The 24,864-nt window shown below is 36.3% G+C and overlaps 1 long non-coding RNA gene across 2 annotated transcripts in view; it reads right to left on the minus strand.

Annotated features, from left to right (window-relative positions):
* Nucleotides 1-1,514: 1,514 nt before the first annotated feature.
* Nucleotides 1,515-24,864, minus strand: part of LOC125960278 (uncharacterized) — a 74,673-nt gene continuing 51,323 nt past the window's right edge. For both annotated transcript variants that reach the window (XR_007479916.1, XR_004485160.2), the window contains exons 2-3: nt 10,715-10,796; nt 1,515-3,670 (exon numbers count right to left, since the gene is read on the minus strand). This is a non-coding gene — a long non-coding RNA (uncharacterized LOC125960278). The remainder of the gene's footprint in view (nt 3,671-10,714; nt 10,797-24,864) is intronic.

Here is a 24,864-nt window from a genome sequence, read left to right on the forward strand (position 1 = left end):
TTCCAGATGGTTGACCAGTGGTACCTGTTTTATTTGTTTAAAAATGTATCTTTTTCCCACTGAGTTAGCCACTGCTTTGTCCTGCATTAAAGCCTTGCAAACTGAGATCTCTTTCCTATTTCTGTTTCACTAGTCCATTTGTCTGTTCCTACACTGATCTCATCTTTATTTCATTAAAGTGACAATATGGTATATATAATATCTAATAAGTCTATTTTCCCCCCTCCATAAATAAATAAATTGTATATATTACACTGTAACATTAAGTCTTCCCATCCAAGAAAATGTGATATGTTAAGCTCTTCAGTTGTTTAGTAAGATTTTATTTTTTCTTCCTCTAGATAATATAGTGTTCTTATTAAATTTCATTCTTTGGCATTTTATTGTTTTAAATTGAACAGTTTTTGCCATTTCCATCTGTGCTAGCTATGTCTAGATTAGAAAAAAAGCCATTGATGAAGGTGTCCAGATAATCATATTAATTATAAAAATTTTAAACAAAATAACTTTTGCTTTTCTCCATCTTCAATTATATGCTCAGCAAAAATAACTTTATTTACCAAATGCTTATGTTGTTAATTTCATTTTCTTACCTTACTGCTTATATTTAAATCTTGAAGAACTAACTAATCATAGTGATCGTGAATATCCTTTTCTCATCCATTTCTCTTCAATGAAATGTTTTCAACTTTTACAGTTTATGGGAAGATTTGCTATCATTTTTTTATAAATAGCCTTTGTTACACTTACGTATTTTCCTTTCAGTTTCAATTTATTTAGAATTCTAATTTGAATTGACTGTTGAATTTTATCAAAATAAATTTTAGTGTCTATTAATAGTAATTAAACATTTTTTCCCTTCATCAGGTTATAATAAATTATGTTAATAGTTGTCCTAATATAAAGGACCCTTCAATTCTTTAAATAAACCCTGGCTAGAAATGGTGTGTTATTCTCTTGATACATTGATGAATTCTATTTGTTATTACATCATTTAGAATTTTTGCCTCTTTATTCATTATTAAGATTTGTCCATAATATTCTTTTTCATAGTATTTATATAAATAGATAGTATATATAGCTAGTATTTTATTACAGTAATGATATCAAAATAATGTTAATTTCACAAAAGAATGAGAGTGGATTCTATTATTTTCAATAGCCTTGCACGATTTAAACAATATCAAACTTATTTAACTCTTCTTTAAAGATCATGCAATGTTTGACTGCAAGCTCTTGTTTGGATACATTTTTCATTGTTGATGTCTCACCTTTCCAGTCTCTTCTCTGGTAACTGGCTCTATTCAGTTTTCTACTCCATCATTTTTGGAAAATTGTATTGTTCGAGGAGCATTCTCTTTTTATTCTATCTTCCTTTGTGGTTTTGTCTCTCTTCTCATACTTACTATTATCTATTTTGGCTATCCACTTTTATTTTTTAATCAGACTTGCAAGGGGATTATATATTTAACTGGCCCCTCCCCCCAAATAGATGTATTTACTTGTCTTTTCAGTGTTTTTTATTTTTTCTATTTCATCAATTTACATTTATCTCTACTAATTCCTATATCCTGCATTTTTATTTTCTATTTTTTTAATGTATACTTAATTCCTTCTCTCCTTTAATATCAAAGGCACTTAAGGCTCTTCATTTCCCTCTAAGAAAAGAGGGGAATATTACATAGATATTAGATAGTCTTCCATAATGTTCTTTTTCTTGCTTTCTAGATAGTTTTTATTTCAGATTAAATTTTTTTCTTAAACTCAAGATTTTTAAATTATCATTAGTATGTACCTTAAAAACTGGTAACTTGATGTCATTCCTTCCAGTTTATTTTTTCCTTCATTATATATTGTTAATTTTCTCTTTTTTCCCCCCATTTTTTGCTCAATTAATCAGGTTACTGTTCCTTTCATGTTTGTCTTGTTAATTAGGAATTCTAATGACATTTTCCAGTCAAGATTATTTACTATTCTTATAATTAGACACTTATGAATATACTATTTATTGAAATTTAGATAGATATTATTTTTTCCCACGAAGCTACACTTAATCTCCACAGAGGAACCAAGGCCAGTGTGTCCTTTCTGTTTCAAAAGTCCTTCTTAAAAACTTCCAGGAATTATATTGAAAGGGAGATATTAAAAATGTAACAATCTATATGGCAAAGAAACCAGCCCAATTAGTTGGGACACCAAACTTTCAGAGGAGTCATCTATAAACTGAAAGTCTGATTGTACAGATACCTACCAGCTCAATGTACCATGCATATTGCTATATATTACTACACCTAGCTAGTTAGCTAGGTAACTAGTTATATAGCCTAGGTAACAATTTTTCTAATTACATTTTCCTCTTTATTACAATTTTCAAGTTTCTTTTCTGATTCATATTTTTATTGATATAAATGAGACTTTTGGAATTCCTGCATAACCTCAATTATCTCTCATTTTCACCAATGAATGAGGTCTTGGCTGGTACAGGACTCAGACAGCAGCCCTTTATACTTTGCCTTCTCTGTTAGCGATGATGGCCTGATTTTTTTTTTGTTGGGGGGGGGTTATTTTATTATCTCTGCTTGGAAAATTGTTAGTTTTTTTAAATCAGTTCTTAGGGTCAGAAATTTTATCAGAATTTTCCTAAGTGTGTCTTTTTTCCATAAGTTTCACCTGGTGCAAAATTAGAACTTTTTTTTTATTTCAAGGAAATTTTATTTTCATATTCATTTCAGTAATACCTCTCTTCCATAATTGTTGTTGTTGTTTTCCTTCTGGAACTACCATTTTTAAAAATTTCCTACTCTCACTCTAGTTTTCAGCTCACTGTATTTTTATTCTATGCTTTAAGATAATTTGGCGTTTGATCTTCCAGGCCCCTAATAAATAATAATCAACCTCAATTTAGAGTTATTTAATACATGACTATGGTTGTTGCTGTTGGCCACTATTTATTCCCCATTCTTTGAAAGAGGATAATGCATTCCTGCCCCATAGACTTCAGGTTTGGCTGTGACATATTTGCCTAATAAAATATCAATTCAGGTGATCAAAGGTATGTTTGAGCCTAGACCATGAGGGGAATGGGCTCCCACCAGCACTCTTTCTCATCCCTTCTGCCATGAGAGGGGCATTCCCCAGATCAGGACGGCTCCTTCTGCCTGCCGTACAAGATGAAAAGACAGCTGGAGTGCAGCTGCAGCCCCTCTGAAAGGGTCCCCAGTATTATGAGCCAGAAACATATCTTTGTGACTTGTAAGTCACAGAGATTTTTGTATTTTGCCAACACATCCTTGCTCACTAAAGTTTTGCCTTCCAAATGCACTTGGTTGCAGGTAATAAGTAAATGCTTTGCCACTGCATGCTTTGGCCACTTTACCATTGGAAATAGGGCCAGTGATGTCTTTAAATCTAAACAAGGCAGAGAATCAATTCTAGAAAATGCAGAACTAATTGGAAGAAATGATCAGTTTCAGATTCAGTTCTTCTGGCACCATTTCTAGTACCAAATTTTGTATCATCGTTTGATCAGAGAAGTAGAAACACTAGGAGTGCTAACTAACAAAGGATAGGTATTCTTATTATGGGGATCTGACCTTATGAAATTGTGAGAGCTGCTTGAAGAGTCCGTCTGAAGCTATTGTTCCTGTGTCCATGGATGGTGTAGGCAACCCTGCAGGAAAGATGGATGAGAAGTAGAGGGTGAGGAGTGAACAAGGAGGCATCGGGAACTGTGAAGACAAGCGGGAATCCACAAGCGTGAAGCGGAACTCCTACAGGTCTCTAACAACCTCTAAGGATCTACCTTTGATTACAGATGGACCTTCAGGAGAAGCAGGTATTTTCATAAGATAACCTGACAAGTGGTGCAAGAATCTGAGAAGCTAGAGGAAGGTATCCAAAAGGACCTGGAAACACTGCAGCCCTGGCTGTTGTCCCATTTCAACAAGGTGAGCCAAGGTGTAAGCGACACAGTACCCTGAAGCGCCCTAGCTATGCTTCACTTCTGTCTTCCAAATCTCACGCAAAATGTCTCTTGTCTTGTGGCCCACACTGATCTGGAACTATGCTGGAAAGGGAATTCTGGAAACACAGTTTCAGCTCGGCTTAAAGCAGGCAAAAAGAAAACGTCACAATTAATATTTGATGAGTGCACAAATGAACAACCAAATTAATCACCTTAAAGAATTAACTGCAGTGAGTTTCAGATATCGAAATTATCAGGGATCTTCTTTTCTCTAAGGAATTTAACACTTCTTTTGTTGGAAAATATATTACCATTTTGCTTGTTTATTTGCTAGCATCGAATCTCTCACCTACCTTCCGTAAAACATCATCTCAGCGTATCCACTAGAACTTACGTTTGCATCAACCTCAACTCGTTTATCTGTGTCATGGAACCTGTACTGCCCTAGATTAATCAGGCATCACTTTCTCGATGTTTTGATTATTCTAATGTCTATCTCAAGATGCAAGAGTAATCAAGTAGCATTTATAGAAAGGGTTCAGGAAGAGATAAAAGATAATAAAGGCTGCATCTTGTGTAATGGAGCATGTGATGTTAACTTCTTTGGATAATGAAAAGAGGAGGCAAGGGGAGATAAAGAAAATTAGCTGCTTTCCCTCACCCTGAACTTCAATCCTAATACGTTTGTAATAAGCCACCATCTATCAGCGTAAAGATAAATGTTCAAAAATTAAGAGATAACTGATAGGTTTTCATTAATATTAAATGATTTTCCAGCATTTGATAATTTCAATATAGAAGGTTAATTCATTAAGAGTAATTATAAAAGTGACTCATATTGAATGGTTTGGTGCCAAAATATAGCAGGACTGTGTGTCAGGGATTTTCTTATAACCAGTTGTTCTCAAACTATCAAGAGAAGAATCACCGGGAGGGCTTTTTAAAGCACAGATTACTGGGCCCCAACTCCAGAGTTTCTTATTCAGTGGGTCTGGGCTGGGGCCAAGAATTTGCATTTCGAACATGTTTCCAAATGACGCTGATTTTGCGCCTCGTCTGAGGGCTGTGCTTTGAGAAACACTGTTAGAAAAAAGCCACCTAAAGAGGGTGGAGAGTCTGTATCTTATTTGTCAGGATCACTTAAAGGTATGTCTTGCAGGTACCTACAATTAACTCCACAATTAAAGGGCTCATTATCACAAATGGCTAAACACTAAGCTATGTGTCAAATCATTGCTTAGCACAACCTTAAGTTAAAGCATCTACTATATGTCTCATTATCCAGCCAATACAGAAAGTCGAGCCAAGCATTTAAAACCCTGTTTAAATAGACACAGTTACTATATCTAATCAACACAGCAGTGGGGCTTGCCAAAAACCTATAAAATGAATGGATTTGCAAGAAAATTACATCACCTTCAAATCAATGCTGGTAACACAGGTGGCATTTATAAAAAGTAAAGAAATTGACATTAACACAGCCCATCTCTGCTGCCTGGCAATGAGTACTCCAGCTTTGTTAAGGAAAGATCGTCTTTCTTCCAAGAATTATATGTAAATACACTAACTTAAATCATTCCAAAACAGTGTAGCAGGAGGAACCAGAGACTGTTCTAAAATATGTCAATTGATAAGTTAAGAATATTTGGGTCTAAGTTTTATAGGGCTGTCCTTATCCAGCAATGGTCAAATGGTCTTTAAAATCATGCTTTCTTTTCCTATTGAAAAAATAAATAAAAGGATTAACCATCGGACTCAAACGTGCCTTGCTTCATCACCAGAGAGGCTAGCAGAAATTGCAGCAACAATGTAATGAAGCAGCAGCTAACGACTCCAACCTGTGGCCACGTGCATAACCTCTGCTCTGGGGACCTGCATTACTTAGCAGATAGAATTAAAATTCTGATCAGTGATTTAAAAGGCTTATAAGGGAGGAAACTGTTGTGTGGTCACATTATCTGCCTTAATCCCTTTCAGTTTGTGCTACCCACCTTGTTAAAACCAATCCATGAGGAATCATTTTCACCTTGAAATCTCCAGATGTTCATGTGAAGCTTAGAAATAAAGCTCTCTGGAAAATGCTTTTCTGGATAATCCCAGAGAAACAGGACGTATGTGTTGAAAGCACAAACACACACACACACACACGGACTCGTGCATGCTTCCACACCACCATCATAAAATATCTGTATGAAATTAACATATTCCCCAGGAAGAGATACTGTGTGCTACAAATTAATCAGCTGCAAATCTATTCAAGCATAGAAATGGCTTATATGCCACTGATTGAGCTGCACAAATATTCCATCTAAATGACTAGATATTGACATAGAATATTTAGATTATTTCGGTTTAGAGGTATCTGTGCTATCTACTAAGAACTTTTTGTTATATCCTTTCAAAAAATAATAGAGAAACTCAAAAGCATGAGTTATACAATGGAAGAACCAAATAGGTAATGGTTCCATTGATTATAAGTTTCGGTATCTTAAATAGTTTATTTTGTACGTGCAGACTATAAACATCAAGGGAATGTGTGGGCAATAATCATGATAAAGACACTACGTAAATGAGAGTTCTTCAACGAGTCGTTTTAGAAAGGGAGGTTTTAAGAAAGGACATCATAAATGAAATTAGCTACAGAATTAATATTTTTTTAACATCTTTATTGGAGTATAATTGCTTTGTAATGTTGTGTTAGTTTCTGCTGTATAACAAAGTGAATCAGCTGTATGTATACATATATCCCCATATCCTCTCCCTCTTGCATCTCCCTCCCATCCTCCCTATCCCACCCAGCTAGGTGGTCACAAAGCACCAAGCTGATCTGCCTGTGCTAGGAGGCTGCTTCCCACTAGCTATTTTACATTTGTTAGTGTATATATGTCAATGTTATTCTCACCTTCGTCCCAGCTTACCCTTTCCCCTCCCCATGTCCTCAAGTCCATTCTCTACATCTGCGTCTTTATTCCTGTCCTGACCCTAGTTCATCAGAACCATTTTCAAAATTATAAAATAATTTTTTTAAAAGCACGGTCAGAGATCAATCAAGATGGCAGAGTAAGAGGACGTGAAACTCACCTCCCCCAATGAACACATTAAAAATACCTCTACATGTGGAACAATTCTCACTGAAGACTAACTGGAAACTGGCAGAAAAGACTCCTGTACAACCAAGGCTGCAAGAAAGATCCACACGTAATGAGGTAGGAAGGGAAGAAAAGGGTTCAGGTCAGGACCTTTGCCCCTGGGAGGGGACTCAGAGAAAAAGGAAGATTACGTGGGTGGAGACCTGCTATGGGTGGGGTGGGGACTGAGCAGTGAGAGCCACAGATTGGGCACCCCAGTCCTGGGTTCCTAAACAGGGGAGATGAGCCACCTTGTTTGTTTGGAAGAATAACAGGAGGGCTGTGGGAAGCTGGACTCCACCCATGGGGCATGTGTGTGGACTGGCTTGCCTGGGAAGCAGAGCGGAGAGGATGGAGAAAGGACTGTTCGCGCGGCTGTCTGGTTTCCTGCTACCACTTTGACACATGCCCCCACCCAAGCCAAGTGAATGCTCCAGCCCCGCTCATTCCACATCATGGCACAGCACTGGATCTAGGGCGGCCATGACTGGGGAGAAAACTAGGCCATGGGATGCAGAGGCAACATGTTCTTTTGGGGCAGAGCCCAGGTAGGGTGGCTGTGGCCATTGTTGGTGCTTATTCAAGAAATGCATCAGAAGCAGCCCAGAACTCTAACAGCAGCCACCCTATCACAGCTGATGCCCCGAGATATGCTGAGAGTCGATGCAAGCCCCGCCTGCCTTACAATGGCTCCACAGCTCGGCAGGGGTGACAGAGGCTGGGGATGGTGATTCGCTGCAAGGGACAAAGGGGACTTGCACCCTAGGCTCTGTCTGAGCAAAGCGAGGGAAACAACTGGGGGCACCTGCACAGGCACTGCATTGGAGAGAGCTCAGACCTCTGTCTGTGGCTGACGTGAGCCAATAACCTGCATGGGCCCCCTTGCAGCACTGGGAGAGGGGGAAGCATATACTTAAAGGGAACAGAGCCAGCTTGGGCTCAGCCCTCAGGGCTTCTGCTCCAGCAACTTGGGATCAGACGCCACCCGCCACAGGTAACTGTTTCACCTAAATTCATAGAGGCAGAGAAAGTTAAACAAAATGAAAAGGCAGAGGAACTGCTCTCAATTGAAAGAGCAAGAGAAAACTCGTGAAAAAAAAAAATAATGAAACAGAAATAAACAGTTTACCGGATAAAGAATTCAAAGCACTGGTAATAAAAATGTTAACTGAATTAGGGAAAAGAATAGATGAACCCAGTGAGAATTTTAACAATGAACTAGAAAAGATAAAAAGTCCCAATCAGAAATGAAGAATACAATAACTGAATATACAATGATGTGAATAGTGCCCTCTGGAGTAGTCCTTGGTCACCATGGTAGCCTTGTGAGAAGAATATGTAAAACATGTGAGAAGACTGAATAAAACACTTTATTGGAAGAATAAATATCAAGAACCAATATTTGCTAAATTAATATGTTCTATTGTTTTTATTTATTAATACACTAGAGTCTTTACATTTAATACTACCCTGAATATTTAAAAGAACCCAACACAACTTTCACAATTACCAATAATTGTATATGGATAATATTTCTGCATGTGTGTATTTGAACATGGGACATAACGCATACAGAAGATCAAGTGTATGACTGAGCTAATGTTTTTCTGGTTGTGAGTGTGTCAACAAAAAGTAGCTCGAAGACTAAGAGAGCGATAATAGTTTTCATCAACGGTGTTCACACATTTCAAGTAAAAGCACAGATGGAAAGCATTCCAATTGCAAAATGTTAACAGGCAGTATTGAGAGGAGAAAAAACAATTAAGTTGAGCAATGAGCTATTTATGATTTCAGTTGCCTTGAATTTTCTTTGCCACCATGAGGCTGTAGTTATTTCTTGAATGAGTTTTGGCCTGATGTATCCTAAAAGCAGGTTTTCAATTTGATGGAAAAAGTAGTTTTTTGTAAAAATAATACTACTAATAAGGTGCTGCCATTAATATAAATGATAAAAGGCCTTTTGTTAGCCTTTCCTTCTTTCTGATGTCCTTTTCCCCCACCTTTTTTGCACAATGGCTGTGAATCCATCATCTTAGTCAAATGTGACAGTCAATGGGCCAGAGTGATATGACAAAACAAACACAAAGTTCCAGTTTTAATTCACTAGATTTTAAGCTTCTTGAGTGCAGTCAATTTATTTGTACCCCCGGTATCCAGCATACTGTCTCTCAAATAGAAGAAAAAAAATCGCTTTTTTGAATGAGTGAATGAATGTGTAATATTTATATGACTGACCAATATTCACACATAAACAGAACATTATCAAATATACATACCAATAAAATTATTCTAACTTTAACTTTTATTCTGTGATTCAGGAAGAACTAGGACATTATTGCTGTCTGAAAGCAATAGTGTGAATTAGAGTAGATACAAGGCCAGACTTGGATTATTTTGGCTTTTGGTTATTTGGATTCTTGATGGGTATTGTAAAATTTAAGCTATCTTCTGATCGTTTTTGAAAAACTTTTAAATTCTCTCCTTTCCTGTAAAATGGCTTAAAATGCCTTTCTTTGTTTTTTTTAACATGGTCTGGACTTTGACAAACATCTCTATTGGTAATTAATAAAGATAGAGACACATGAAGTGACTTTTTCCACAAGAGACATTATAGATATATCACTCATGACAGCTTTTTGGGTCCCACGTAAACTCCTGTCTCACCAAAAGAGTTATCAATCTCACACGCACCGTGAGAATCTACCGAACTCAGATTGCTATATTTTTTGTCAATTTAAGCTATATTTATAGAACGGCAAGACCTGTAGGTGAAAAAGGAAGCAATTCCACAAGGAGGATCTCTCCAACTGAAGAACCCCTGTTTCAGAACTGCTTTCCATGGTCTATCGAACTGGAATAACTCAGTAGTAGCTACACAAGTTTGGTACACCCTTTCCCTTCTAAGACCTGTATTTAACAAGAGCAGAAGGGATTCTTTTAACATGAACTTTATCATAACTAATAAAAGATTAATATGGAGGAAAGAGTACTTTGTGGAATGAACAATTTACAGTGTATTCATTCATCCTGTAAATATTTAGGGAGAGTCACTGACATGCCAAGAAATGTGCAGCTAAACAATACACCATTCACCTTTGGGCCATACGTAACATGAAAAGTAAGTGATGTGCAGGTATAATTGCAACCTATTAAATGGGATTGCCCCCTCACAGTGGTATTTGTCACCTTATCTAGAAGCAATGGGACGAGGGGTCTTGACGGGGGTTTTCGTTCGGATCGCCCCTCATCATTATAATTCTCTGGCTCTGGCTTCTCTTGTTGTCTGTGAAAGACTGGCTGTGTTGGGGTGTGCAATCCTCCAAGATAAGTGTAGAATTCTCAGTCTCGGCAACTGCAGTTTGTCAAATTTCATCCATGAGCCCTCTATGCCTCTATTAATCACAATTCTTTGTTTGAATCATTTTGATAAATCTGATTCCTAATTTCTACTGCCTAAATCTAAGGAATGTTTGTAGCCATTGAAAGGTATGAAATCTTTCCAGTGTCTTGAAATGTTTGCAAATGCATCCCAACTTCACGTCTGTGATGGGTAGAGATTTATAAATCTCAAATGGAGATGAAATAAAAATAACTTCTGAGATAAAAGCTCAAGGTCATTTACCTCCAGGTTTTTCCTTTGATCCAGTAGAAAGGTCACTTCCTTTTTCACTCCTTCCCAATTCCATAGTCACCCTCCACTGTAGCTGCAGAAGTTGAAAGGTATATCAGACCATTTTGAAGCAATGTTTTTGCACTCCTATACAAGGCAACCCACCTTTTAAGGTCAGTTTCTATTCACTGATTAAGGCAAAGATTTCTTCTCTATAGGGCTATCAGCTAAACCCCAAAATGTATAAGTTTTAAAAATTTGTTTTCCATAGCGTTTATTCATATTACTGCTAAAGCACTTATATTTCACTGTAACCTAATTTTCTGTGTCTTCTCCAAGAAATTATAACCTTCTTGAAAGCAGAGGAGCTATCTCTGTATTTGCATTCCTGTTGCCCAGTTCTGTGACAGATACATTGTAGGTATCAGTAACAAAGGCTTATAAAAGAAATAAATGAGTTAATCTAAAACATTACTTTCCACCAGAAAAAAGTCTGTATTACTGGGTTTTGCTGCTTAACTTCTCATGCCTTTTACATACAGGGATAATTAGCAACTAAAAAGGAAAGGGCAAACACTTACTTTTAATTTAAAAATCATGCTGTGATGAGAGTTAAGAGAGAGTAATTTGACTTTGAATTTCATTGTAGAGCTCGGGACACAGTCACAGTTCAGACAATAAAATGTCTTCGTATTTTCCACTTGGCACTCAAGCAAATGCGAAGACTAGGTGAACAAATGCCCCACTTCCCTCAGCTTCTTTTGACAAATGTGGCCAGATCACACTGTTATGAATCTACCCTGAACAATCCAAGTTAGCCAGTGACAAAATGACCATCTGCTTGGTCAGAAGTTGGTAAGTGCAGGCTATGCTGCTATCCCACTGATATCCATTACAAATGGAATAAATCACTGCAGCCCTTCTAAGAATGGATAATCTTTTCCACCACATTCCTCATTCTTACAATGTGTTGAAAGACACCTGACTTGGCATTTGCAACCTACCTAAATATTGTGATTAAGAGTCTGAAACAAAGAGGCAATGTAATTTTGCTTGCAGCTTGGGATAAATATTTTCTGCAAATATGAAATCCTGCTTCATGTGGGAGGAGGATATTTTAGAATAATGTCAACTGAATTATGCTGGCTGATACTCACTTTGTTTCCAACTGTGGGCACAAACAAATGAACAGATTTATTCCTTCTGTCACCATTACCCCGACACAAGTCGTAATACTCTACAAAGAACTTAGCACTTGGAAGCATGTATTTTAGAATAAAAATATTAAACCTTATTTTTAAAGATTTTATAATAGTTGGAGGTTTCTGGATTATGTGACTCTGGAGGTATATGAATGTATTGAGAGCTCTTCATGTCATGGGCACTGACTGGACTATGCCTCACTCGTAATTCAGTCAACAAATAGCAAAAAATGCACAAGGGTGCTCCATCACTGTTAGATATCTTTTACGGCACCCTTTGGATAGATGTTCTAAATATACTTTAAATATCTTTTACTGCCTTTGGATTCTGAAGGGAATGTTTAAGCACTTTTAGATTTTAATAGTTTTTGCCACTCATACATGGCTATTTGTCTTAATCCTCTCAGTACATTTTATTTAAACATTTCTTCAACCTATGTACATATTATAGACTGCTAGAAACAAGAATAGGCTAGTCTTGGGAAGAGGCATCATCTTCAAGTTGGGAAGTGTATTGCAATTGATGCTTGAACCTGTGAAAATCAAGCTCTAAGGAGTGTACAAAAAATGTATAAGGGAAAAGAATCTGAAAAAATATGTATATATATATGTATGTATAACTGAATCAATTTGCTGTATACCTGAAACTAACACAACATTGTAAATCAACTATACTTCAACTTAAAAAGAATCACCCTAGATTATAAATGGTATTTTAAAAATAATAATAATAATGAATAGAATGGAAACCTAGGATGAAGCCCTACCCCAAGGCAGTGTGACACTGATCTCTGGCAGGATGTCAGAGCAGTTAAAAAGCTGGGTTCTGGACTCCCCACCCTCTGGCTTCCAAGGTCCACTCTGCTCCTCTCTCTGCATCAGTTTTCTCACATATAAAATAGAGATAAGATGAATAACTATCTATGTAGTTATTGAAGAAATTAAATAAGTAAATTAATGCAAAGTAATAAAACATGCTTGAGAAAAAATAATTCCTTAATTAATACGTTTATTATTAGCTTAAAGAGCTAGGTAAGAATTGAAAAAGAAATGCAATGCACCATTTGATATTTTGTAAATGCATATAATGGAACAAAAAGATTAAAAATACATGAAAGCATATACCTGAGAATATATGATCACAATTATAATAATGTACTTTAGATACTTGGCCATCTGTTTGCTTAAGAAATATTACTGACTACTTACTAGCAACCAGGCATTGTGAGGTGTTAAAAGACATGGTCCCTATCTCCCTCTTTGGAGCTTATGGAGAAGGGAGAAGATGAACACCAAGAGCAATGATCTATATAAATGCTGTGATAGAGATGAGAGAGGCCAAACTTTTCTGGCAATTTAGCATGTGCTCCAGACTGTAGGGTAGAGAGGCAAGAAATGTCAGAGTCTTCAATGTCATATGAAGAAGCTTGCCTTTTAACCTTAGTAATGTGGAGCATTGAAAGAATATTTTTCATCTCACTATCTACATTGGGAGGAAGGAAAGGAGGAAGACGTAGGTAAGGCAGGAAAACCACTTAGCTTGCCATTTCAGTAACCCATAATCTGGGAGGGAGCTGACTGGTCTGAACTAAGGCAGTGGAGCTGGGATAGTGAAGAAGCAGAAGATTTGAGAGACATTAAGATGAAAGAATATATATAGAATTGTTGTCACTAACTGGATTGAAAATTTAAGGAAGAGTGAGAAATAAAGAGCACATCCTTGGGTTACCTGATTTAGTCAACTGGGTGGATGAATATGTCACTCAAGATGAGAATGTGGAAGGATGAGGTAGATTTAATTAAGAAGGTGTTGTCTCCAGATTTGCATCTATATAGATAGAAATGTATATGTAAATTTCTGCAAAAGAAGCTTAGTTGACAGTAGAACATATTTGTCTATTACACAGAAGAGAGGTCTAGATTAGAAATGCAGATCTGGGAGTTATACAAATGGTAGTTGCGGCCATGAGATCCATATTTTCACCCAAAGAGAGTAGGTGAAATGGGATAAAAACAAAGACTAATGATGTAATCCTGAGGAACACCAACATATAACAGATAGAAACGGAAACATGTTGAGAATTGTCAAGAACAGCTGCAGGAAAATCGGGACAAAGTAGAGTCACTATACCAAAGGAAGAGGGGTTACAAGAAGGAGGAGATGTTCTCCAGGGACAGATTCAGCAGAGAAGCTTAGTAGGTTGAAGAATTAAACATGTTATTTGACATGAGTATCTGGAAAGTCATGGACAATTTTGGTGAAAAGTATCTGGGTGGGGTGGCAGGTGTGTGTTCACAAGAAAGGGGTAGAAGTGTGGAAGTGCTAGGAGGGCAGGTTGCTCTTTATAGAAGTTTTGCAGAGTAAGAGCTAAAGGGAGATACATGGCCAAGTAAGTCTTTTGTTTCTGCTTTTCTTCTGGCTCTCAGATTTAAGAGATTTAAACAAGTTTGCCTGATGAAAGATAAAGGGTGGATGAAAAGAGTGGATAACTTTTGGAGCAAAATGCGATAGAATCCAGACAATATAAGTACAAGTATAGGAAAGGAGAGGGTGATGGTCTAGGGTACAGTGTGCTGGAGATGGGTGGCAGTTTGAGGTGTTCTTGACTAACTTTTTTATAGAAATGGAAAAGGATGCTTATCTATAAAGAATGATGATGAAGAAATCAAGTAGGGGATTTGAAAAGAGGGTTGACTAAAATAGTTGATGGAAAGAGGAGGAAAAGGAACCAATGAGGTAAGTATTGCTGATTAACCCCCAAGTCCAGATGGGACAGCTTTGAAATGCTGGCATCAATCCTCACGCTAGGCAAGAACTCAGATCTTACTTTTAGGCTTGGGGGTCTAATGAAGAAGGTACAGTAAAGCAACACTATTTGCCAGCTATGTGAAGGGCAGGATGCTTGACAAAGTTTGTATAAATGGAACTGCTTTGAGGGGCAGAATCCATAACATGTAGCAGAGTAAACACACTGGGATAAGTGGCTAAGAATTTGAACATCGCTCCTGTGGAGGAAACCACATGTCTTCCACAGTACAGACACACCTGAAAGATCTCAGAATTATGGCTGAGTATACTCAGGCTACACCTTCCTAAGCCACAAGGAACATAAGCCTTTCTTAAGAAACATCAATTACAATGGAGAAAAGACAGTTTCTTCAATAAGTGGTGCTGGGAAAACTGGACAGCTACATGTAAAAGAATGAAATTAGAACACTCCCTAACACCATACACAAAAATAAACTCAAGATGGATTAGAGACCTAAATGTAAGACTGGACACTATAAAACTCTTAGAGGAAAACATAGGAAGAACACTCTTTGATATAAATCACAGCAAAATCTTTTTTGATCCACCTCCTACAGTAAAGGAAATAAAAACAAAAATAAACAAATGGGACCTAATGAAACTTAAAAGCTTTTGCAAAGCAAAGGAAACTACAAACAAGACGAAAAGACAACCCTCAGAATGGAAGAAAATATTTGCAAACGAATCAATGGACAAAGGATTAATCTCCAAAATATATATGCAGCTCAATATTAAAAAAACAAACAACCCAATCAAAAAATGAGCAGAAGACCTAAATAGACATTTCTCCAAAGAAGACATATAGATGGCCAAGAGGCACATGAAAAGCTGCTCAACATCACTAATTATTAGAGAAATACAAATCAAAACTACAATGAGGTATCACCTCACACCAGTTAGAATGGGCATCATCAGAAAATCTACAAACAACAAATGCTGGAGAGGGTGTGGAGAAAAGGAAACCTTCTTGCACTGTTGGTGGGAATGTAAATTGATATAGCCACTATGGAGGTTCCTTAAAAAACTAAAAATAGAATTACCATATGATCCAGCAATCCCACTACTGGGCATATACCCAGAGAAAACCATAATTCAAAAAGACACATGCACCCCAATGTTCATTGCAGCAGTATTTACAATAGCCAAGTCATGGAATCAACATAAATATCCATCAACAGATGAATGGATAAAGAATATATGGTACATATATACGACGGAATATTATTCAGCCATAAATAGGAACAAAACTGGGTCATTTGCAGAGACGTGGATGGATCCAGAGACTGTCATACAGAGTAAAGTAAGTCAAAAAGAGAAAAACAAATATCATATATTAATGCATATATGTGGAACCTAGAAAAATGGTACAGATGAACCAGTTTGCAGGGCAGAAATAGAGACACAGATGTAGAGAACAAATGTATGGACACCAAGGGGGGTAAGTGGTGGTGGTGGTGGTGTGATGAATAGGAGATTGGGATTGACATACATACACTAATATGTATAAAATAGATAACTAATAAGAATCGGCTGTAAAAAAAAGTAAAATAAATTTTATTTTATTTTTAAAATTTATCAAAAATTTAAAAAGAAGAAGAAAATGAAATAAGGCAGTATAAGAACTAAATAAAGGGAATGGTTCTTGATGGGATCCAGGTAGGGGAGAGGGGAAGGAGTCATAAGGCCATTATTGGGCAACTGGAGAAAATTTAACAGGGAGTATTTATTAGATATTAGTATTGTATTGTATATGTGTTGAATGTGATGAATATACTGTGGTTACGTTGGAAAATATCCTGGTTCTTAAGAGATACAGGCTAAGTATTTAAGGGCGAAATGTCTTTAAAAAAAAAAAGGAACATTGATTGTTTCTATTTCTTCACTTTTGAAGGCAGGTAAGGATCGTCTGGTCTTAACCTCAATGAGTTATTTATAGGCATCATAAAAACTCTGCAGTGACATCCAGTCTAGTAATATCTTTATTATTACTATTACTTGCTTGTAGACTTCTCATTGTATGCCTGTCTCCCAGTCAGAGACGTCTGAATATTCAGATATAACAGGTTGTATGCTTTGTTTTCTGTTATGAAGTTATACTTCAGATTCATATTTTTGTCTGGTTTTCTTAAACACATTTATAAAATTTATTGCATTCACCTTTTTTTTTGGCAAAAGGCAGCATCCTCGAGAGAGACAGGAACAGAGCAGTAAAGGACCAGAGGAGTCTAGGTTAGCACCCCAGTTCTCCCACTTATAATGGGTATCATCTAACCAGTTATGTAACTCCTCAAGCCTCAGATTTCTTTCTTGTATAGAAAAGAAGGGTTGGTTAGATGTTATTGTATTTTCCAGGTCTAAAATTCTTTATAAGTTAGAAATCTTACTTCGTCATGGCCAATTTGAAGTGTAGCATTAAAAGTCAAACAGCCAAGAACATCTGCAATCAGGGTAGGTAGCAGGCTGTGTCCAAGTATTCTAGAAATCTAATACTGACACCAGAGTTTTACAGTGCAACAGCATAATCATTCCTACCAGCATGTTCCATTAAAGCTCAATTTACTACTAGGGAATTCACCTGCTGACATAGTAAAACTCCTAACTGGGAGCATTAACATTGCAATGTCAGTTGGGGAAAAAAAATGTTCATAAATTCCACGAACGTGCACTGCTTTATTTGGGGTCCTGGTTGCAAACTCATTATTTATGCTGTGTACAGTAGGCCATCAACATATCCCACTGGGAAATTAGTTTGCAATTTAGAATCGTTTCAAAGTGCAAGTGATTCTCAAGTCATTTTCTGAGGTTAAATGAGAACTTTTATTGCTTTCCGTGGGCTCAGAGGGAATTTTTACTCCATGTCTTCCCTCCTCCCCCAGCTTCTGCTATACTGTCTTGATTTTTCTTTCTTAAATGCACTTTGGTGCTAAATCTCCTTTTTTTCAATTTTTGAAAGCCAGTAAATGGAATGGTATTTGTTGCATTTTCTTGCTTGTTGGGACTGCTTAAGTACCTCACTTTTGATTACTGCTTTTATTCTTCGAAGACTCCTCAGAGGTTTCCATGTTCTCCACAAACGGTATTGCTTAGCTAACATAGGAGTCATTGGGGAAGACTGGACAGCATCCACTTTAGCGGGCAGTGAATCACAGTCATCATGCCACTCCCATTCCAGCTTCTCATTCCAGGGGCTATTCCATGGGACAGGGATCCAGGCAGACTGGCTGAGAGAAGGGGTGAGTCTCATAACTCCAGGTGATGTTCACTGAAGGTTCAATCTTGCTTATGGGCTTATGAGCCCATAAGTGTAGAACAAATTATTCAGATAAAAAGTGCTCCTTCCACTGACCCTTTCCACTTTCACACACCCCTTTGATTCTTTCCTTTACAACCTCCTTAAGCATTTTTTTAAACAGTATTTCACTGGTAATTGTAGGCATATCCTCTCAACCTTACCCCAGCCTAGGAGAATTGACCTCAAACCATCTGGTAGATAGTTTGTAACCTGATATTATCCTTGGGGAATAAATAGTATTACTTTAGGTATACCAGTTTAGCCTTGATCATTCCCAGAAAGTAGCAAATAAACCACAGTGTGAAGATCTTGTAGACATTTTTTCTTTTCCTCCTTTCTGAAATGCCAGAACCTGATATTATGAGCTATAATGAACAAAAATCAAATAGAAAATAAATCAAGAGTTGTTAAGCTACATCAAGGCACTCCTCTCCTCCAACAAGAAGCACTAGAATTTATCTGAAACCAAGATTTCAACATCTCTCTCGTACATTAGGAGAGTGTTTCCATAGGCCCAGACCAGAAAGTATACAAACCGAAGAGATTGTTTAGTTTCAGAATACATGAAATCACTAGTTTAAACACAGAAACTGCACACCAAGAGTGCAAAGAGACAATGAAAGCCAGAGATCAACAGAGTAAATATCACCTAGAAATACTAACAGTCTTAAAGGTCGGAAATCCTTAGTTCAACAAAAAGACCCATCCATTAAAAACAGTGAATTACAAGATAACCTGAGAATAGCACCCTATGAATTCCCTTTAAAAGCCGATGTTATTCAGCTAAAAGCTATTCACTATAGTGCTTTAGAGGTAAATAAACAGAGCAGGTAACAAACAGGGACTAAAACCTGAAGGAAAAGAAACCAAAAATTAAGTGCATTTGGAACTGCTTAATATTGGACTTCGAAGGCATTGAGGAAAGGCTTTGTTTTATGGATATAAATCCCTACACGTCAGTGTGCCCAAGCTCTTTGGTATTGCGTGGAAAAAAAAAAAAACAACAACTATTCACTAATTACAATATTCTGAGTTAGTGTTCTTGGCTGAAATTGGCTTAAAATGTTTTCCTTGATTACGGATAATTCAAGTCTTTCTACTGCTATTTGAATGTGAACATGTTTCAAAAATAATCCCCTTTTCCTTCAAGCTTTGAAAGAAGCAGGTGTTGGTTTGGTTTTCTAGAGTTTTTGGTGTTTTCTTTCTTTCTAAATGTTAAATATGTTTTATAATTTGTTAACACCTATATTCAAATCCTTTTGGCCTTTGCTTGGTAAAATAACAGGTTAGATAGGTATGATACTTGGCATATAGAAGTTTAACATCTCTTAATCTGTAAGAACTCTTGAGTGTATGGTATTTATAAAGACATCTCTCATGTCTCCAACGATTCTTCTTTCCTAGACTTTCATATTGCTATTTCCACTTTTAGATATCATACTAATTATTTATCATTAAAGCCCCAAATCTTCTCATGTGTATAGAGATGGGCTAAACCCATTAAAACTTCCCAACTATCAGGAACAGTGTCTTATTATAAAGGCAATTTCAGAGATTCCTACATTTTTAATGTTTCATGAGATAAACAGTTTATTAATAACAATTTCCTACAATGTGGCAAAAAAGCAGTAAGACATGCTCTCATGACTTTTCTCTTTTCATAAACATTGCTTGAGCAAGAGAAGAACTACTGCTCTATAAGTCAGATTCCATTTCTAGCTTCTCAAAGTTGTAATCTACTTTGACTCTTCCTTCCTGGAAGGTCTATCATAAATTACCAAAAAAAGGAGATTAATATATCTTTCTGTCCTTTCTCCCCAAAATGTTAAGCTTCGCTGAAAAGTCTTATTTTAAACCATATGCCAAAGGATGCTTCCTCTACCTAAATTAGAATCTGAAGGATTGTATAACCAAATCCTTGAAAATAATCCCGTGGAGGCAAAAGCCATGGTAAATCCATGCTTTCTAGGTCACTAAAACCTAGTGTTGATGCTGTATGTGGAGGTGAACTTTTATAAAAATATGCAAGTGTATTACTGAAATTAACAAAAAACCCAGTGATTGGAGGGCAGCAAGTGGACTCCAGGCTAGAATATTATGTCAACAGGATGAGTGAGGATCTGAAGATGCTGGGGAAAGTCAGGAATCCTCTTCTTTATGTGACTATCTGTCTAAATCTAATCTCAAGTATAAACCAGGGGCTGACCTATCTGTTCATTAGCATTATTATCCCCTCCCTCTAGCCACTCAAATGTTTTGTTCTCAATCATGAACGTGTAATTTCTGGGGATTCTGTATTTTCACATTAGATGCAATCATATATTCTGAAAGTTTGCTTAACTGTCCTGAAATTTTACCGAAAAGAAAGAAGAAAATAGGACACACACCTCCTCTACCTAAAACACAAATTTCCTTGGGCTGTGCAGTGCATTCTTTCCCTAGTCAGTCCCACGGTCAGGCCTCTGGAGCAGAGACATTGTACACAAACTGCCTAATTCTGAGGTTCTCAATAATCAAAGTGATATTTTAAAAAGACAGCATAAGCAGCCTCAAAACTTGCTGTTCTAAACACATAAACACATGGCCTTGGATCTGGAAGGAACAGTGAGGTTGTAACATCTTTACTGGCAAATTGTTGAAGCCAGGAGTCGAAAGTACACAGAGTGTCCCTTTCTTCAGCTGGTTTTCACAAGTTTGTCCATGTCAGCAACTCAGACTCAAGACAGTCAAAACAGAACCCTTGAGTTGACCTCATTCCCTCCAAAGCTTGTTGCTCTGTTGTGCAGAGATCAACATTTTTGTGAATTTTTTAAAGTTCTGTTTCTGAAGGCAGAGGAGCAGAGGGGAGACATAAATGCACTGCCACAATGATTAGTTTAGCTTTCTTTCTTTTGTAAGTTTCTTAGAAACACGGTGGCCTTCCCTGTATAGATTTTTAAACATCTTCTATCTGGACACCCTTTGAAAATTGAAAAAAAAAAACAAACCAAAACAAAAAACAACAACAAAAAACAAAGTCTGTGCAGCACGTAGCCAGATTTGACTTTAAAAAGTTGCTAATTTGGGACTTACTTCTCTCCATTAGGACTGTGTAAGAATTATGCACACAAGGCTGAGGCTTTTCTCTGCTTAAAAAACATCTGCAGTCAATTAGAAATAAGCCTGAGTGTCGTGTTAATTCTGCAGAACCAAACAAAGTCATTTTTGTTTAAACTCTTTCAGTGCTGTGAGAATGAAAGGTTACAGGAGGGGGGAAAAAAAAGCAATAGAACAAAACTGCTGTGTGGCCCTGGAAGGGAGCTGAGGGGGCAAATAAGAAATTACTTTTCCTTGAGAATACAGACCTGAAATTTTTTTCCAGGAGAATTCTATTCTATACCATTTCTCTCCTGGGGTGTGGGAATGGGGAGCAAGCCTACTCTTTCTTCTAAAAAGGCAATTTTTAAAGCAATGGAACATTCTCCAGATTCCCTCAAAATGAATTTGACCAAATAGTTGATATGTCTGGCAAATGAGTAGTAGCATTTCACTTTTAATTTTGTGGAAAGCGAAACAAATCAAAACTATATTTTTAGCACTGTGTGCATTTCAAATCACTTTCATAGTTACTAAATGTGATTGGTGTTCTGACCTCAAATATACTAAAAACAACTACTTCTATTGAAACACATCTTGCCATGAATATCACAGCCCATGTCCACCTTTTGTTAACATCAGTAGCACTGATTCTACGGGAATTTGAGTTTATCTCTCTTAAAGAAGTCTGTGGCTAACCAGAGATAGAATTTCCACACAAGTACAGTAGAACTACATGTTTTTAAGGTTGATGGTCCCTAAATAAAAGGGGGGATTTGACTTATTCCTTTGGGCTAATGCATTATTTCTTCTCCATACCTTTCCTAAAGATTAGGTCCTACTGTATCTCAGATGAGAAAGGCAGATGAAGACTCTCTTTTTGTTAACTGAGTTTTGAGGAGTATGATTCAGCACTTAATCTGCAGTACCCAATAGGTACTCTACAGGTTCTTTCAGGCAGGTGAAAATGTTTGTCTTTGCTATTTAATCCTTATCAAAACGTGGGCTATGTGGAATTATTTGTAGATGTAGGCTTGATTGGATGCTAAATATTTATTCCTTTATATATTTTGACTCTCTCTTTGGATCAAACCAAGAGATGGTCATTGAACCAAAATGTCTGACACCGTTTTTATTGGTTTTCACTAAATTGCCCAGTAACTTTATGCCAGTTGTCTGTATTGAGAAGCACCATAAGAAATGGTCCAATAAAATTGCCATTATACTTACTATAGGAATATTTCTATTTCATTATCCAATACCTGTTTATGAGAAGGTATGAGAGAAATTTCTCAGAATTTTAGTTTTGGATATTTTTTCCTGAATTATGGTTTTCTATTTTGTTTTCATTCTTAAATCTTAGGAACACTGTGATTCTTGTAATTGATACTAGTTCCTTTTTAATGGCCAAAAGCTTTGAGGCCAAAGTTTTGTGACATACCCTTTATTAACTGTAGTATGTCTATTACATATATTTATACTTCTATATATCAAGAGGTTTATTAAAGTGTAGCCCTTATAGTCCCTTTACTCTGTCTCTCTCAACTATTTGTTTTTTCTTTTTTATGTTTATTTTCTTTAAGCTCTGACAATTCCTTTGTGATATAAGTCAGGGTGTTTATAAGTAGGTAAACATGTAAATCTAAGTTAAGTCCTGCTGTTGAAGTGTAAGCCTATTTCACCTAAACCTTCTCTGTGAGTGCTTGCTATGTGATAGTTTTTCTAAAAGATTTAATTTTGGTATTATTTTTACGTCATACAACTTTTTACTTGTGTTCAAAATTTTTAAAAGTGTGAAGAAGATGAAAGAAATGATTTTGAATAGGTATAAAGACACTCAAGTAGAATATCTGAAATGATTACATAATTGGCAAAGAGGACATAAAATAATGTAAAAGAAATTAAGGTTACTTGACTTTAAGGGGGAAAATGACTATAATGAAATTAAAATACAATATTCAAAATGTCAACCATCTTGACAACTGTTTTTTTTGTTTGTTTGGTTGGTTGGTTTTTTAATCTCTTTAGAAAACAATCCCTAGGTAAAAATAAGAGGAAGTAAGTTTAAAAATCTGTAAAGAACACTGGGAAGATGGTCCTGTATGCTTAAATAATTTTTTTTTCAATTTTTATTTTCTATTGGAGTATAGTTGATTAACAATGTTGTGTTTGTTTCAGGTGTACAGCAAAGTGGTTCAGTTATACATATATATGTATCTATGCTTTTTCAACTTCTTTTCCTATTTAGGTTATTACAGAATATTGAGCAAATTTCCCTGTGCTATACAGTCCTTGTTGGTTATCTATTTTAAATATAGCAGTCTGTATATGTCAATCCCAAACTCCCATTCTATCCCTCCTCCCAACACACTCGCCCCCCCCACCTCCCTGACCCCTGGTCGTAACCATAAATTCATTCTCTCACTGGAATTTTATGCAGGAATTTATGTTACCTTCTGTGTTATCTGTGAGAGTAACCAAAGTATCCAAGTCAATTGAAACAATGTCTTCCCCCCACAATTAAAAAAATACAAATTTGCAAAAGTAAACATTTTAACACCAAACAAAAATGATTGAGAATTTATATTAACCTCATTTTTATTTTTTCTCATGTTAGCTTTGATAATTGAAAGGCTAGAATATGTTTTGCTACCACTATGACCATATTTATAAGTACAAATGAAGCATAAAACTGAAGCACTGAAAGTTACAGTGTTAAAATGATTCCACTGTCATCAGATATGAAAAGGTAGGCCCGTCTCTTGATTATTGGTTCAAACTAATTTTTTTTTTTTTTTTTTTTTTTGGTTTTCAGGAAGATGAAGCTGGAAATGTAAGCTTTAGTCTAATTAGGAAAAAAAAAAAAGGAAAAGAGAAAAGCTCCATTGTTTATATAGTGTCTTTAGATTTTAGGAATAAATTCTAAAGTGGAGAGATAGCTGCATATTATAAAAAAAAAAAAAAAAGGAAATAAGGTCAGAGATGGAGCTAGAACTCAGGTCCACACTGCCAAACTCCCTCTTAACCATCTCTTTAACTAGATGTATTTTCATCTAGAGGTACAAGATGGAGAACCTGAGTGACAGCTGGCCAAAGCCCACACAGATGATGGAGAAAAGACCATAGAGTTCCCACTATTTTGTCAGATCACAAAGGATTATTCTATTGTTCACTAACAATTACTCCTGGCTTCCTACTGTCTCTCAATATTTTATTAAATCTTGAAAAGAAAAATAAAGGCAGAATATCAGTCATTTAGCTCTTTTCAAAATCCAGAAATGCTGGTCCTATGTCACCTCAACTCCACTTCTATATGACATAAAAGAGTTTTCTGATAAAGAAATAATTGGTGTATAAGAGTCATTGCACATCTTAACATGGGAAGTGATTTTAGTAGACAATTATTTAAATTCAGATTTTCCTGGAGACCTTGATATTATCATGTAAATGATTTATCCCACTTTATCTCAATCAACTATTTGGGTAATACTACCCAATAATTGTATATGTCCTATTATATTTTTAAAGAAATACTTGTATTTCATCATGAAACTGTATTAACACAAAGATTTTCCACTTATGGAGAAGGGCAAGAATAGTCGGGGGAAAAAAGTTGGGAGCCAAGAGGACATCAAATCTTTCATGTTTTTCCTATGTGGATTTTTTTGTCATGAGTTGCTCTAAATTTGTCACTATTTCCCACATGAGTATTACCTGGGTAAATTATGGCTTCCATCACCCTGCACGTGAAATGAAAAGCAGATTGCATTGCAGACTTGAATTA

This window comes from Orcinus orca, chromosome 10 (assembly GCF_937001465.1).
Source record: "Orcinus orca chromosome 10, mOrcOrc1.1, whole genome shotgun sequence".
NCBI classification, from domain to species: Eukaryota; Metazoa; Chordata; class Mammalia; order Artiodactyla; family Delphinidae; genus Orcinus; species Orcinus orca.